The following is a 17104-nucleotide window of genomic DNA, read 5'->3' on the forward strand; positions in this document are numbered from 1 at the left end:
TTCAGACACATCCCTCCCTGTGCCAGCTCGCACACATAGTCCTACCTTCTCAGCCTCTTGTCTCCTGCCTTGGGGTCCTACAGTTGAGGACTAGCAGACAGGTTGCCTCTTTCCCACCCAGCTAGCATCCTCCAATCCCCATTCCATGCTGAGATCCACAATGAGCATCCAGCGCTGTCTGGGAAGGGGGACTGGGATGGATAGAAGACCGAAGAAGCCTGGGCTCGAATCCCCTCTCCTGCTCTCCCCTGCTGGAGATTCTGGGAATGCACAAGGAAAGGAGCAAGATGTGAGACTTGCTTACTGCTCACTGAGCTGGGCTGGAGGAGGCCACTGAATCCTGTAGGGGGGATCGGATTCTTAGGAAATCCCTTAACTGGCACAAACTCAGGGGATCAGCTGTGAAGCCCCCCTTATCCATTAACTCCTTGATTATTCACTGTGCTGTCTGGAATATATATTAACTACTTAGTGACGAAGGAGCCCAGCAAGACATTTCGCAGCAGCGAGAGGCTGGCCCCTATAGAGTGGCTTGGTTAAGTATTGCTTTTTGATCACATTAGGTGGGGGCGATTGCCTTTTCCTCTTGCTTATTCCCCACCCAACTGCACTTATTTCTCATGCAAAATTCTGTGGCCATCAATCCCTTTTTTTTAGGTGTATGCTGCCACTTTGAGACATGATAGAAGAGACATGACTTCATCTGACAGGTCACATAGGGATATCAGTGCTCAGCTATAGGGCTGCTGGCCATTTACATCACCGGGGATGTGACCTCCTTAATCTAGATTTATTTATTTATACCACTGTGGTCCGAAGACAAAACACACTGAAATAAGCAAAACATGAAACCTTGTGTCAGAAAGGGGGGAACATGTGTGCATGCCAAGGACAGAGTGACGTCCTACAGCCTGCACTGCTCATTGCCCTTAGGAAGCAAAGGCAACTTTGTGTGGCACGGCTGCTACCTAGTGTAACCCTTGCATGCCCAGGCACATCTTGCAGATTGCTGTTGTGAGCACCTACAATAGGTTATTAGGCTTTTCTCTCAGTTTTTAAGGTGCCAATTTATCACTGTGGCTTAGCTGTTATTAGATTCTGGGATTTTATTTTGCCTTTTACTTTGAGTTCTGAAATATATATATATATATATATATATATATATATATATATATTCTCTTTGTAAGATATATATATATATATATATATCTACATACACATATATATGTGTATGTTCTATGCAAAGTCTTTGTACGATTTATATATATATCTACATATATCTGTAGATATATATATATATATCAATATATATAAATATAGATATATGTATGTAGATATATATATATATATATATATATATATACATATATATATCTATCTATCATACAAAGAATTTGCATAGGAAAAAGATTGCGCATGACCAAGGTGGAAATGTGATATTCTCCAGCTTCAGAGGAACTAGAAGTCTCAGAACAATTTTAGGCTTTTCTCTCAGTTTTTAAGGTGCTGATTTATGACGGTGGATGAGCTGCTAATAGATTCTGGGATTTAATATTGTCTTTTTTTATGTGTTATAGAACAAATTTAGAAAGAGAAAAGATCATGTATGAAAGAAGCCTAAAATTAAAATATGGTATTCTCCAGCGTCTGTGGAACTACAAGTCTCAGAACAACTTTAGCGCTAAAGTACGAGTCGCAAACAGAGCTGAGTGATTCTTTAAAACATCTGTATCGATTCTCCGTGAATCTTGAATCTGAAGAATCAATTCCACCCTCTGCAGTTACAAATGATCCCTTTACTCTCCATCCGACCGAATGTCAGTAAATTTACAATTAAAATTTTGTTCCATATTGTACTACTCATTTAGGGGCATTCTCAACCTGATTTTATCAAGCATATTCGTGAAGGGTCAAAGTACTAAGCGGTGTGGGTACGCTGTGACTTGTAGTTCTTCAACACATTGCTTGATGCTGTAGATTAAAATATGTGTAAATGTAGGAACAGTAATGCAAATACAGCTATTGGTTAATTTTTGGTGACCCTGCACAAATCTATATCAGTTGCTTGATAGGGAATTCCAAAAGGTAATGTTATTATTGTAGCAGTTCCCTTAATAGGAGCCGGAGTGTTCAGTTATTAATATGAGTAAGCTATGGAGAATATGAATAATGCCCTAACATATCTCTGGGATATTCATTGATATGATAATCGGTAGGATCTGTCTTCTGGGATTACTGCAGATCCTAAGTGCAAGGGGTCTAAAGTGCCATTTGGCTTTTGCCTGTGCAGTGCAGGGAGTTGCCACGCAGCTGTATTCAAATGATCAAGGATATTGCGCGGCAGGAAAGAACGGTGAAGGACCCCACTATCCTCACAGATCAGGATGTGGTGGCAAAATGCAATCATCTTTAACGGTGGGTATCTTTGCGATTGCCCTACAAACCTATGTCAATGATACACGGCAGGCAGTGATAAAACAGGAAATTCACACAGGAGATTTAACATTCCCAGGAAACCTTTGTGTCATTATTAAACATTATTGCTGATAATGATAGCAACACATTAGGGAATTACTATATAAGCAATTCTCCAATGTATTTATGTTATTATGAGAATGTTGTTGCTTTTAAAGTGCTGCTCTAATAATAACATTACATTAGGGACTGACTATTAAATTCTAAAAATCCGTAATGTACTTATGTAAAGGTAGCAGTGATACAATGGGGGCTAATGTGACGGAGAAAAGAACGCTCTCACATGCTACTGGCAGGGATAGAAGCAGGTAGACTAGCAATCAGTGCTGGGTATACATCTTAGATAGCTATAGCATCATACACCTACTCTGTGTGGCATAGCGTTCGCCAGGGGTGTACATAAAATTCCCCCATAGCAAAAGTTTTAATTACTCCCTACTGTAAAAAAAAATGCAGCAGAGTTGTCAGGGTCTTATCTCAAAACTTTTATAAACAGGGAGAGGGATATGTAACCCCTTTCATTGCCATTATAGAATTTGATAGTCTCAGAAAATTTCCCCAACCACACACACAAACTACAGTATCCTCACACCTGTCAGTATGATAGCACCCACTCAGTATGATGCTCCCACAGCCATCACTCAGTATCACCCCCACACAGTATCATTGCTCCCACAACCACCCACACAGTATGATGGCTCCACAGCCCCCCACTATGAAAGATTTACTCACTTCCCCCCAGTCAGCATGAGGTCCCCCGCAGCCCACCTATACTAAGAACTATGTCACCCACTGCCCCCCATCTAACACAGTATCATGATCCCCACAACCCCTTACTTAGTATGATGGCCCCCACAAACCAGCCCCCACTCAGTATGATGGCCCCTAATGCCAGCCCCCCACTCAGTATGATGGCCCCACTGCCCCCCACTAAGCATGACGTCCCCCACATTCACTCTTCAAATATGGTAAAAACTCTTCTTTATTAAGTCACATGAAAAGCAAGGTTGCAGGCAAGGGGAAAAATTGCAATACATGTACAGGCCGTTTCACATTCACTAGTACTTCTATGGGTGATGATGACCCCCACAGCCCACGTCACACTTAGCATGATGTCCCCTCCAGCCCATCACCCACTCAGCATTATTGAGGCTCCACAATACAGGCACGATGTAATGACGAGTCTCAGACTCTTAGGCAAAGGCTGAATGATGGATCAGCCTTAAGAGGTTGTCCACTACTTTTTCATTGATGTCCTATCCGGAGGATAGGTCATCAATGTCTGGTCGGCCGGTGTTGGCGGTAGCGGCCGCCGGTCGGAAGTACTCACTTGCGGCTAAGCTCTGTCTTCATATGGTGGCCGAGGCTTGGTACTGCGAGTATTCAAATCAATTGGAGGCGGATGTGCAATATCCTGCAATGGCCAGCTGCAGCCGACACAGATAGTAGCTGATCGTAAGAGGTGCTTGGTTCCGGACCCCAGCCGATCAGACCTTGATGACCTACCCTAAGGATAGTTCATCAACGAAAAAGTAGTGGACAACCTCTTTAAGTTCTCTGATTCTCCATTCTATTCATTGGTATCCGCATCTGAGGATCTGGATGCCGCTGAAATTTTGACAGGCCCCTCAGTTTATGGGCCACATGGTCTGCCACTATGGGCGGAACACCTCTGACTTTCACATGTTATCCGTGAGGCATCTCTGGTGGTGGTTTATTTCCAAGAGAACAAGAAAATCAGGCATGTTGAAATACAGCTTGCTTAACCCTTCCTACCCTGAACATCTGCTGCCTTCAGAGAATTGTGACCCCCCCCATACATACTGGATGACTCACCAGTCCTGGATTTATCTGACATTCCCTTAATATGTATGGCCGCCTTAAGAGTGCCATCAACTAGGTACTACTTTTGAAAGCCTTGCAGCATTATTGACCACGCACTCTCAAACTGATTTCTTTCCTATTTTTCCTGTGCTCATATTTAAAGCAGTTGTCTCAACATTTTCAGGAGCGCATGGCTCCTCTTCCTCTCTTCTTCCTGTGTGCTGAGGTGTGGGGGGCAATGCACTGCTGATTGATTGACACTTTGGACTAGTGGCATGGCTGTGCTGTTGACCCCAACTTTGCACTCTCAGACGCTGCAAGCAGAGGCAAGGTATCTACAGTGTCAGAGAAGTGCAAGGGCACTAAAGCTTGTTGAATCATGAGATCCAGCTAATATCAGAGCAGCTCTTACAAGCTCTAAAGCAAAGAGGTTGCAAACACTGCGCTCCTTATCTAGGAGACCAGCCACTGCAGTGATCATTGGTAATCTTAGCAATGAGTAGAAGACAATAGAATTAAAATGCCTCCACTCTTGAGAACGGAGGGTTTTTTTTTGAGCAGTAAATTGCAAAGTTGCTTATTCTTACAAGCACTTTCCAATTTCACCCATCAAAGAACTTGAGAATAATTCTTTAATCTTGGGCCATTTATTAACCTGAATATGAAGCTATTGTAAGTGTGACCAGTCAGATTTTATCCTCTACATTTCTGTACACATTATCATTTACTACAAATTGCATTGTGCCCCGGCATTTCATGTTTCTCTCTCCACTCCATATATATTCACAATGAAATTGAAGTGATGCTTAGAATTGTGTAGCCATACTATATGTAGAGGACGATGGAAATGAAAAGAGAACAGATAGCATACAACGAGCAAAACTATATCACAGCTGGCCTGACATTGAGACAGCTGGGTATAGCATTCCTGGCTGTGGGTATTATGTTCCTGATGCTGAGATGTCAGTCTGTATTTTTATGTATGGACATAGAACACCTGTGCATGAATTACAGTCGCGCTCAAGTGATAAAGTAATGCGCGGACTCACCATCTGCATAGTTGGTTGTTTTTTTGGATAAGTATGATATAGAGTGAATTTAGAAATATCATGAAAAATGTGAATAGAGTAGGGACACTTATAAGAACTTTATAAGACTTTTAAGGATATGGCCTTATTAAGCCATGCATTTAGGGCCACATACAGGATAAGATCTCATGTGGTGAGATCAAGATGATATTTCCTAAAATCATAAAAACACTGGGCATCACCGGGTACATCAAGCATGTGGTGGCAACTGAAGGCCATTGGGCTTCTTCAAAGTCAGTGACAATGGCACCATGTTTTACCATCTTTATGGAGATGTTCAACTCAGCAAGCAATGCCTCTAGGGAGAATATCTCTGTATATACAGTATACAATTCCAAAATCCTATGCAAGTATTTATTATCTACTTTTATATCTGTTTATGGAAAGACCAGTGATAATAAAGCTAATATTACAGGTCTTGTAGGAGTTGTCATCCAACTTAGGTGCATTTACACTGGCTGATAATTGGGATCAGCCATTCCTTGGACGATGCCTTGGAACGTTTGTTTCTCAATTATTCGCATGTCTAATCAGTCTGCCAATCATCTGAAAAACAAGCAAAACATTCTTTAATAGAAAAATAATTTTTAAGCCTGCTTAAAAATTATCATTATCGGTAGCACTTTGTTCTATGTAAACAGGACATGTAGCTGATTGGCAGCTAGGGAAACTGTCATCAGAAAATGTTGGCATTTTTTTCATATTATGAATGCTTTTAAAAAAACAATATTAGTAACCTTGTTATTCTTACACTGACGATGGGGCATTTTTAGACTCATACTTATTGTTCTTTCATGAAGAGTTTTCAGCAGGCTGATTATCATCAGAGGCAGGATTACAATGACTGGTAACACCTCTATACAAAGCTAATAACAGAGGATCCACCAATCACAATAGGTGATATCACAGTTGACTCTGCTCCCCCTGTCTTCGCAATGACCTTTGCACAAGCTCATTTGACACTTCAATACAATTGAAGTATATTGTCAGAGTCTGTTCATTGTGGCTATGCACATGTGTTGTTTCCTGAAACAATAAGAAGTTAGAGTTTGAAGAACCTTCAGCTGCCAATGTTAAAATGTCAAGAGTTATATTTTTAACTCAGATTGTGATATGTTTAAGAAAAAAATGCCAAAGATAAAACAAAAAAAAATACTTTTAACACACAAACCTGATCTAAACAATACAGTAGGTCATTTTCTGATGATACTTTACTTTTAACAGCCACGATTGGGCTGCGTAAATACAGCCTTACCCAAATGCTTAGTATATAGCAATGCCACTGCAAATTTACCTTCCAGTAGAATTAAGTGACCATTCGTGTAGGATAACCCTTGACAGTTTCACCTGGCAGCCTGTCAATAGACACAACCTATATCAGCCAGCGCCTGTCAGCACTGAGAAATTGAGTTCCTTCTTGCTTACATCAAAAGGCTGAAAATCTGTCCTGATCTAGTGCTCATACAGGTACACAGATCTATAGTGCCACCCATGCCGTGGTCCGGGCATTTTATCATCCTCTGAATGTAAACTATGAATTGTTTCATTCACTTACAGCATGCAGAGATAAAAGAGAAACACTGAGGAAGAAAATTGGAAAAAAATATGCGTCATATACTGAATAAAAGTAAGACTACCCCTTTAATTTTCAGCTCTTTGAGTTGAAAGATAGTTATTGTAGTAGTGATTACACTGCTGGATTAGTTGGTTCAAGCATGATGGGTCACACGAATGCCTCATCCAAATAGAATAGACCCTTGGATTATCAAAGTAAAATTGGAAAAATATGTATCTTTGGCAAATTATGTTGTAAACAAGTAATATTTATGTATCCTATTCACTTTCTTCATTGGTTACTTTACATATAGTCAGCTATTAAATTAGCTGGATCATTAAGCAAATCATCCTGCTGGCTGTGAGACTTGCTGCAGCAGACTTAGCTTTTTCTTTTTTTTTTGTTGCTTGTATATTAGGGTTTTTATTGAAAGGCCACATTTTTCAAATATACTATGCTGCAATTCAAAAGAACATTTTGCATATACAGATGTAGCAGAGCTGAACTGTTTCTTTTGTGCACCATGACAACTTCCTGAGCTAAAAGAGTCTCCTCATCATAGGGTGTCCATATACCTTATTATGTCCTACCATGCCCAGCTCTCCCAGTGATTCACTCTAAGGCTGCGTGCCGACTATGCGTTTTTGAAGTGTTTTTGCCGCGAAATTTCCGCAGCGAAAACGGTTAAAAAATGCTTGGTAATACGTGCCTCATGGTCCCCAATGATTATCCGCATGTGCTGTGCACATGCTGCGGAAATTTCCACTGCGGATTATCATTGCAGAAAAATACGCAGCATGTCCATTAATTTTGCGGATATCCGCATGACTACATGTGCACATGCGGATATTAAGTGATTCAATGTGCGGATGGTATCCAGGTCTGTAGAAGAGGAGATTCTCCTCCAGACCAGGGTACCATAGAACCTGTAAAAAAAAAAGAATTTAAAATAAAAAATATACATTATACTTACCTTCCGATGTCACCCGGTCTCCTGTACGATGCGTCCGGACTCATGTATGGCTCGCGATGGTCGCTGACGTCGGCTGTCGTGTGACCTGTCACATGACTAAATGACGGCACAGCAGGTCCTTTTAGACCATCGCGAGCCGTACAAGAGACCGTACAAGAGAATGCCAAGAGTGTGCAAAGCAGTCATCAAAGCAAAAGGTGGCTACTTTGAAGAACCTAGAATATAAGACATATTTTCAGTTGTTTCACACATTTTTGTTAAGTATATAATTCCACATGTGTTAATTCATAGTTTTGATGCCTTCAGTGTGAATGTACAATTTTCATACACATGAAAATACAGAAAAATGTTTAAATGAGAAGTTGTGTCCAAACTTTTGGTCTGTACTGTATACAGATTTAGTAAAAAAAAATCTTCATGTGAGGGCTTTTTTAAAGGTGTTGCAGGACTCCTACAATCCTCCTGATACTGGCCAACATCATAATTTTTGAAGCGACTGTACTACGTTTTACAGTTTTGTCCCATTCACTAGTCAAGAGATGATTATCCACTGATCTAATATTGATCGTCTATACTAAAATATGGTTACCCCTTTAATACAACCATTCTATAATGATAGCTAGTGTAAGTGTATCTGCAGTGGTGTAGGAGAGTTGAATTGTCAACCATTAAGCATATATTTTTAAATGGGTGCTACTGATGGGAAAATCTATTACCATATACAGTGCCTTGAAAAATTATTCAAACCCCGTGAACTTTTCCACATTTTTTCATGCTACATCCCCCACAGTACATCCCCCTACAGTACATTCTCACACTCAGTATGATACCCCCACAGTACATCCCCCACAAAATATATGATGCTCCCATAGTAAATCTCCTCACATAGAGTGATTCCCCCCATCCTCCACATAAAGTAAGATGCTCCCACAGTACATTCCCCTCACACCAAGCATGATGCCCCCACAGACACCCTCACCCTTCCAAACACACTTGCCAGTCACATCCTTGATTGCTGCTTCTGGGTTAATGAACTGCTGCCTTCAGGTGTCGAGACATTCTCAAAGGTCCTTGCAAGACCTTCAAATGATCCCTAGATGGAAAGATGAAGAAAGGACATGTTGGCTCGTTTCCTCACCATTATATTCAACTGTATCTGAGCCCTAAGGAAACAGAGGCAGTTGAAGTCGGGACTTATTCCTGACCTTCCATGACAATGGGACAGACCCGCAAAGTCAGGACTTTCCTGCTGAATTTGAGACAGTTAGGAACTATGTGCTGGATCGGATGTAGTACCTATGTCTAAAGCCAGATGAAAGTCTGTAAGCACAAAATGACTGATGAAATCAAGTACAGGCACTAGGTGCCCTCTTGAAATGGCTAAGCAGTTCAGTACACCTTCCCACCTACTTATGTTCCATGTATCTGTAGAGAGATGGACAAGAGAGACTAAGTAACTGTAAGCAAACACCACCCTCTGCTGGAACAAACTGAAAATGAAAGTAAACAAAGAAGTGTGCTGGCAGGAACCAAATGTTGCTAGCAGATTTGCAGGGGGAGAGACTTTTGTGTGCTGGACCTGATCATGTGACCCAGAGAGTTTCCTGGGTATAAAGACCCTGTGTGCCAGATTGCAGGGGCTTTTGGTGCCAAGAGAGCGCAGGGTGCGGATGTGTACTGGAGGAGACGCTGCAGCTAGAGATTTGGCGTCAAGCTGCAGACGTGTTCTAGAGGGACAGCAGAGCCCAGCGCGACAGGCCTCAGCCGGAGGGCTGTGCTGCACCAGAGTTGATCATCGCCTGAGCGGCTCCGCACTCCTCACAGAAGACCCCCTGAACCCTGCGCATGTTGGTCAGAGTCAAGACCTACGTCCCACACTGAGTAAGTTCCCGGGATCCAACATCCACCTGTCAAGAGCCGAGGTCAGGATCCCCGCACCCCAAACGTGAGAGACTACTGTCGATGGTCAAGCCGAGAAGAGCTGAGAGAGGACCGTGACAGGAAAGAAGCGCCAGCAGCAGCGGAGGAACCGTGCAAGTGAACAGAGCCGTCACTTACAACTCTCACCTATGGTACAGGGGACAGTTGGGATTAGGATCTCCGGTTGGGTGGGGGCCATTTGGTGCGTGGGAGGCTAAACAGGATCTGATAGACTTTATCTGGAAGAGACTTGCGGCCTAGCGGGAAGAACCGGTGATCCCCGCTAAGGCCATATAAAGAGAAAGAGAACTCACGTGGTGTCTCCCACGACTGGGTGCATCACACTGTTGCAAAGGACTGCACCGTTATTCACTGAAATATTTCTCATTGTTATTCCAAATTGCTGTTTATTACCCTTGCTTCTAACCTCCTTTATAGAATAGTTGTTATTCATATAAAGTGATTATATCAACCCCTCACTGTTCTCGTCTTGTGTCTCTGTGTGTTCTATTCTGGCACCTGCATTACATATCTCCACCCTTATTTGACTCCTATGAAGCTAGAACTGTCAATCAAGGAAGAGGGGATGGAGATGGAAAACAAGTTGGCTGGGAAGATACACTGAACTGCTCAGCCAGACAATGGTGCACAGAGTGCCTGTGCTTGGTTTGAACAATCATTTTTATCTTGTGTTTTTTGGAGAAACCTTCATAACTTACTAAGCTAAGATAGCTGAAATCCTTAGTAAAACCACATATATAGCAAGCACCGCCATAACTGTAGACTCTGAAGCAAAACCAAATGAAATGAACTATAGTATAAGTTGGTATCACGTGTAGGTGCATGTTCACACAGGCCATTAAACAGACAAAACCTAAGCTAGAAACAAAATAAACATATACCCTGCTATAAGTAAGTAAAAAGCATTAGTGCATATATACAGTATATAACATAGAGTACTTAGGAAAGACTGTTTTTGACAAATGACACATGGTAAGGTTTTAATACCAGAGGTTAGGACCGTCCCGATTGAGTACACCTTGTTGCTGGTGGGATGCAATTACACTTTTTTTTAATCAAAATCAGTGTTTACTAAGTACCCAATATTATTTATAAGCACTATTGCTTTTTACTTACTTACAGTAGTGTATATGTTCAATTTGTTTCTATCTTAGGTTATATCTATAGACTCTGTAGTATATTAGAGGAAAAGAGGAATTAAAAATTAGGACCAAAAAGCAGTAAAAAAAAATTACACTGTGCAAAAAGCAAAAATGTTAAAATTAACGTTTCTGCAAATGTTATGTATAAGATGTGTGATATCTTTAGGAGTGCCAGCAGTTGGCACAGCAACATAACAGAGTCACAGAATGATCGGGTCCCTGCAGTGGTGTGTTCTGCAGCTTGTCCTATATCACTTGTGCACTTACGGATGAAGAAATATGCTTGCTCTTACACAAAAAATACATTATGCAGAGTCTCATGAACAAGTGTCTTTCCCTCATGAACAATTCTGACAGTACAGAATCCATTTTTCTCTGTCTGAGAAAACTGTCTCTCTCCGCTCAGCTACTTGCACTGTAACTGCTGCCCTTCACTCATTACCGTGTTGTATGTTATCCAGCCTGCTAATGCGTCTTTCAGTAGGCATATCCCTGTTCTCCTCTTGGGTAATCATGGCTGGACCTTTGGTGTCTTGTCATCATTATGTAGTTGGTGCCTAAACTGACTTTCCACAAAGTCAGCGCTCAATCACTAATCCCTGAAGCCTAATTCTTACTTTCTGGAAATTGCTGCAGAAATATTCTTCAGGACTAGAAAATGGGGAAAATTAGGTTTTTGCTGAACAGAAAATGCCATCTAATAGTAGGCTTCCATTATTAGACTTCATGGAACAACTGCGGATAAAAACAAGAATTTAAGTATAATGACCACTGCAGAGCACAAGCCACATAGTTACAGAATTCAGCCATTAATGTCTACCACAATAGATAGATAGATGGATAGATAATAGATATGGGGTAGATAGATACAGGGTAGGTAGATAGATAAACAGATAGATAGATAATATACAGTGGTGGCCAAAAGTATTGGCACCCCTGCAATTCTGTCAGATAATACTCAGTTTCTTCCTGAAAATGATTGCAATCACAAATTCTTTGGTATTATTATCTTCATTTAATTTGCTTGCAAGGAAAAAACACAAAAGAGAATGAAGCAAAAATCAAATCATTGATCATTTCACACAAAACTCCAAAAATGGGCCAGACAAAAGTATTGGCACCCTCAGCCTAATACTTGGTTGCACAACCTTTAGCCAAAATAACTGCGAACAACCACTTCCGGTAACCATCAATGAGTTTCTTACAATGCTCTGCTGGAATTGTAGACCATTCTTCTTTGGCAAACTGCTCCAGGTCCCTGATATTTGAAGGGTGCCTTCTCCAAACTGCCATTTTGAGATCTCTCCACAGGTGTTCTATGGGATTCAGGTCTGGACTCATTGCTGGCCACCTTAGAAGTCTCCAGTGCTTTCTCTCAAACCATTTTATAGTGCTTTTGGAAGAGTGTTTTGGGTCATTGTCCTGCTGGAAGACCCATGACCTCTGAGGGAGACCCAGCTTTCTCACACTGGGCCCTACATTATGCTGCAAAATTTGTTGGTAGTCTTCTGACTTCATAATGCCATGCACACGGTCAAGCAGTCCAGTGCCAGAGGCAGCAAAGCAACCCCAAAACATAAGGGAACCTCCGCCATGTTTGACTGTAGGGACCGTGTTCTTTTCTTTGAATGCCTCTTTTTTGTTCCTGTACACTCTATGTTGATGCTTTTTGCCAAAAAGCTCTACTTTTGTTTCATCTGACCAGAGAACATTCTTCCAAAACGTTTTAGGATTTCTCAGGTAAGTTTTGGCAAACTCCAGCCTGGCTTTTTTATGTCTCGGGGTAAGAAGTGGGGTCTTCCTGGGTATCCTACCATACAGTCCCTTTTTATTCAGACGCCGATGGATAGTACGGGTTGACACTGTTGTACCCTCGGACTGCAGGGCAGCTTGAACTTGTTTGAATGTTAGTCGAGGTTCTTTATCCACCATCCGCACAATCTTGCGTTGAAATCTCTCATCAATTTTTCTTTTCCGTCCACATCTAGGGAGGTTAGCCACAGTGCCATGGGCTTTAAACTTCTTGATGACACTGCGCACGGAAGACACAGGAACATTCAGGTCTTTGGAGATGGACTTGTAGCCTTGAGATTGCTCATGCTTCCTCACAATTTGGTTTCTCAAGTCCTCAGACAGTTCTTTGGTCTTCTTTCTTTTCTCCATGCTGAATGTGGTACACACAAGGACACAGGACAGAGGTTGAGTCAACTTTAATCCATGTTAACTGGCTGCAAGTGTGATTTAGTTATTGCCAACACCTGTTAGGTGCCACAGGTAAGTTACAGGTGCTGTTAATTACACAAATTAGAGAAGCATCACATGATTTTTCAAACAGTGCCAATACTTTTGTCCACCCCCTTTTTTAGGTTTGGTGTGGAATTGTATCCAATTTGGCTTTAGGACAATTGTTTTTGTGTTTTTTTATTGAAGACAAATTAAATGAAGATAATAATACCAAAGAATTTGTGATTGCAATCATTTTCAGAAAGAAACTGAGTATTATCTGACAGAATTGCAGGGGTGCCAATACTTTTGGCCGCCACTGTAGATAGATAGATAATATAGATCAATAGACTTAAAACAAGTCAGATATTTTTTATGTCCTTGCTACTATTTTAATAAAGTCCCAATAAAGAATTTTTGCTTTTAATTCACATTGCTGAATTGAAAAACCCCTTTTCATCACATTGAACAAAGCTGCTTGATACTTCACAGGCGTCATCCATGCACACTGGAGTATATAGCCATATTTATTATATTATATTACTATAATAACTATCTAATTTCTATTTTTCCACCTTGCTATTGATGTGCTGTCTATCTATCTATCTATCTATCTATCTATCTATCTATCTATATCTATCTATCTATTCATATCTATCCATCTATCTATCTATCTATCTATCTATCCATCTATAGTATCTATATCTATCCATTCATCCATATCTATCTATTTATCTATCTATCCATCCATCCATCTATGTATAGTAAGAAAACTGACCTAAAGAAAGCACGGCAAGGTGACCTCACGTCTGATGGGTCCTGCTCTATGCTATGTTTTCTTACTATATATTAGTATAGGAGGTTGTAACTACCTCCTATTTGACTCTGCACTCCTCCCATTAACCAGTAGATGATGTATAACCATTTCTACCTGTCCATTTAAATTGTAGGCTTTTTAGCCCAGAAGTGACATGTTTTGTCCAAAGGTGTAGGCTTGTAGGCCAAAATTGGCATGTAGCGTAGAGCAAGACCCATCAGACAGGAGGTCACCTTGCCGCGGTTAATGGGCACACATGAATTGGCCAATTTATACGCTAAGCACCTTCGTTTTTTGTAAGTACTACAGCTACTACAGTAATAATACAGTTTAGATCCATTGTGTCCATTGTTTTTATGTATCTATCTATCCATCTTTTTATCTATCTATCCATATCTATCTTTCCATCTATCCATATATCTATCTATATACAAATATCTATTTAATATCTGTCTGTAAATCTGTTATCTATCTCTACATCATTTTAATATCTATTTAACTTTCTAATTACCTAATATATATGTACAGGTGCATCTCACAAAATTAGAATATCATCAAAAAGTTAATTTATTTCAGTTCTTCAATACAAAAAGTGAAATTCATATATTATATAGAGTTATTACAAACAGAGTGATCTATTTCAAGTGTTTATTTCTGTTAATGTTGCTGATTATGGCTTATAGCCAATGAAAACACAAAAGTCATTATCTCAGTAAATTAGAATAGTTTATAACAACAGCTTGAAAAATGTTTTTAAAATCCGAAATGTTGGCCTACTGAAATATATGTACAGTAAATGCCCTCAATACTTGGTCGGGGCTCCTTTTGCATCAATTACTGCATCCATGTAGAGTGGCATGGAGGCGATCAGCCTGTGGCACTGCTGAGATGTTATGGAAGCCCAGGTTGCTTTGATAGCAGCCTTCAGCTCATCTGCATTGTTGGGTATGGTGTCACTCATCTTCCTCCTTTAAGGTAAGGCAAGTTTGCTGGCCCATCAAGCACAATGATACTGTTGTTTTTAAACCAGGTATTGGTATTTTTGGCAGTGTGGACAGGTGCCAAGTCCTGCTGGAGAATGAAATTTCCATCTCCAGAAAGCTTGTCGGCAGAGGGAAGCATGAAGTGCTCTAAAATTTCCTGGTAGGCGGCTGCGCTGACTTTGGTCTTGATAAAACATAGTGGACCTACACCAGTAGAAGACATGGCTCCCTAAACCATCACTGATTGTGGAAACTTCACACTAGACCTCAAGCAGCTTGGATTGTGTGCCTCTATACTCTTCCTCCAGACTCTGGGACCTTGATTTCCAAATGAAAATTAGAACTTTGGGACCTTATGGAGTGTCAATGACTGCCTTCTGGACATCTGTCAAGTCAGCTGTCTTCCCTATAATTGTGGAGCCTAATGAAACAGACTAAGGGACCTTTTTAAATGCTTAGGAAGCCTTTGCAGGTGTTTTTTGTTAATTATTTTAATTTATTGAGATAATGATTTTTGTGTTTTCATTGGCTGTAAGCCATAATCATCAACATTAACAGAAATAAACACTTGAAATAGATCACTCTGCTTGTAATGACTCTATATAATATATGAGTTTCACTTTTTGTACTGAAGAACTCAAATAAATTAACTTTTTGATGATATTCTAATTTAGCTAGGTGCACCTGTATATACTGTACCTATTCTATCTATCTTGAATGTATCCATCCATCTAATATCTATTTATGTATCTATCATTTCCATATCTAACAATCTCATAGCTATGTAGCTAAAATGTATGTATGTATCTATTTAATATCTATGTTGTACCTATCTATCTATCTATCTATCTATCTATCTATCTATCCTCCAAAGCTTTCTAAGGATGTCAGGGACAAGATCATAGAACTGCACAAAGCTGGAATGGGCTGCAAAACCATAAGTAAGACTCTGGGTGAGAAGGAGACAACTGTTGGTGCAGTAGTAAGAAAATGGAAGAAATACAAAATGACTGTCCATCTACATCGATCTGGGGCACCATGCAAAATCTCACCTCGTGGGGTATCCTTAATTATGAGGAAAGTGAGAGATCAGCCTAAAACTACACAGGAGGAACTTGTTAATGATCTCAAGGCAGCTGGGACCACAGTCACCAAGAAAACCATTGGTAACACATTATGCCTTAAAGGTTTAAAATCCTGCAGTGCCCATAGAGTCCCCCTGCTCAAGAAGGCACATGTGCAGGCCCGTCTGAAGTTTGCCAATGAACACCTGGATGATTCTGTGAGTTATTGGGAGAAGGTGCTGTGGTCAGATGAGACAAAAATTTAGCTCTTTGGCATTAACTCAACTTGCCATGTTTTGAGGAAAAAGAAGGATGAGTACAACCCTAAGAACATCGTCCCAACTGTGAAGCATGGTGGGTGAAACATTATACTTTGGGAGTGTAACATACCTGGCGGCGTCCTTGCATGGTGGTCCATCTCCCACTGTGCAAGAGCGCGCACTTGATCTCCAGTCCAGAATGTCTCTCTGGCTTCCCTCCTTGCTGTCTGTTTGTCTGTTTTGGCTGCATAGGGCGACGCCCGCTGAACTTCCTGTTTCTTGTACCTGCTGCGGACACGCCCCTGTTGCACCTTCAGCCTATTGCTGTCCATCTTTGGGTATTTATACCACCTTCTTCCTCAAGATGGCGCCTGAGCATTGTTTCTTGTCAGTTGGCTTTTTGTCTCTGACATGCCAGGTCCTATCCTGTTTTCCTGCCTGTTTTCCAGTTCTGTGTCTGAACTGTGGTCTGTTCTTGTGAACACGCTTCTTGCCTGTTCTTTTGCCTTCTAGGGGCCGTATTCCTAGATCTGCCTGTCTGTGCCTTGCGGTATCTGTTCCCGTCTGAACAGAGTCCTGTTTGTGTCTCTGCCTTTGGGTATCTGTTCCCGTCTGAACAGAGTCCTGTTTGGGTCTCTGCCTTGCGGTATCTGTTCCCGTCTGAACAGAGTCCTGTTTGTGTCCCTGCCTTGCGGTATCTGTTCCCGTCTGAACAGAGTCCTGTTTGTGTCCCTGCCTTGCGGTATCTGTTCCCGTCTG

General features: G+C 41.0%; 1 protein-coding gene across 2 annotated transcripts in view; it reads right to left on the reverse strand.

Annotated features, from left to right (window-relative positions):
- CDH22 (cadherin 22) overlaps positions 1-345 on the reverse strand; it is a 509665-nt gene extending 509320 nt beyond the window's left edge. For both annotated transcript variants that reach the window (XM_073683912.1, XM_073683913.1), the window contains exon 1: positions 46-345. The gene's annotated coding sequence lies outside the window, so the exon portion shown is untranslated. The remainder of the gene's footprint in view (positions 1-45) is intronic.
- Positions 346-17104: the final 16759 nt, after the last annotated feature.

This window comes from Phyllobates terribilis, unplaced genomic scaffold (genome assembly GCF_046119375.1).
Source record: "Phyllobates terribilis strain yellow unplaced genomic scaffold, ASM4611937v1 Scaffold_5__5_contigs__length_657084704, whole genome shotgun sequence".
NCBI classification, from domain to species: Eukaryota; Metazoa; Chordata; class Amphibia; order Anura; family Dendrobatidae; genus Phyllobates; species Phyllobates terribilis.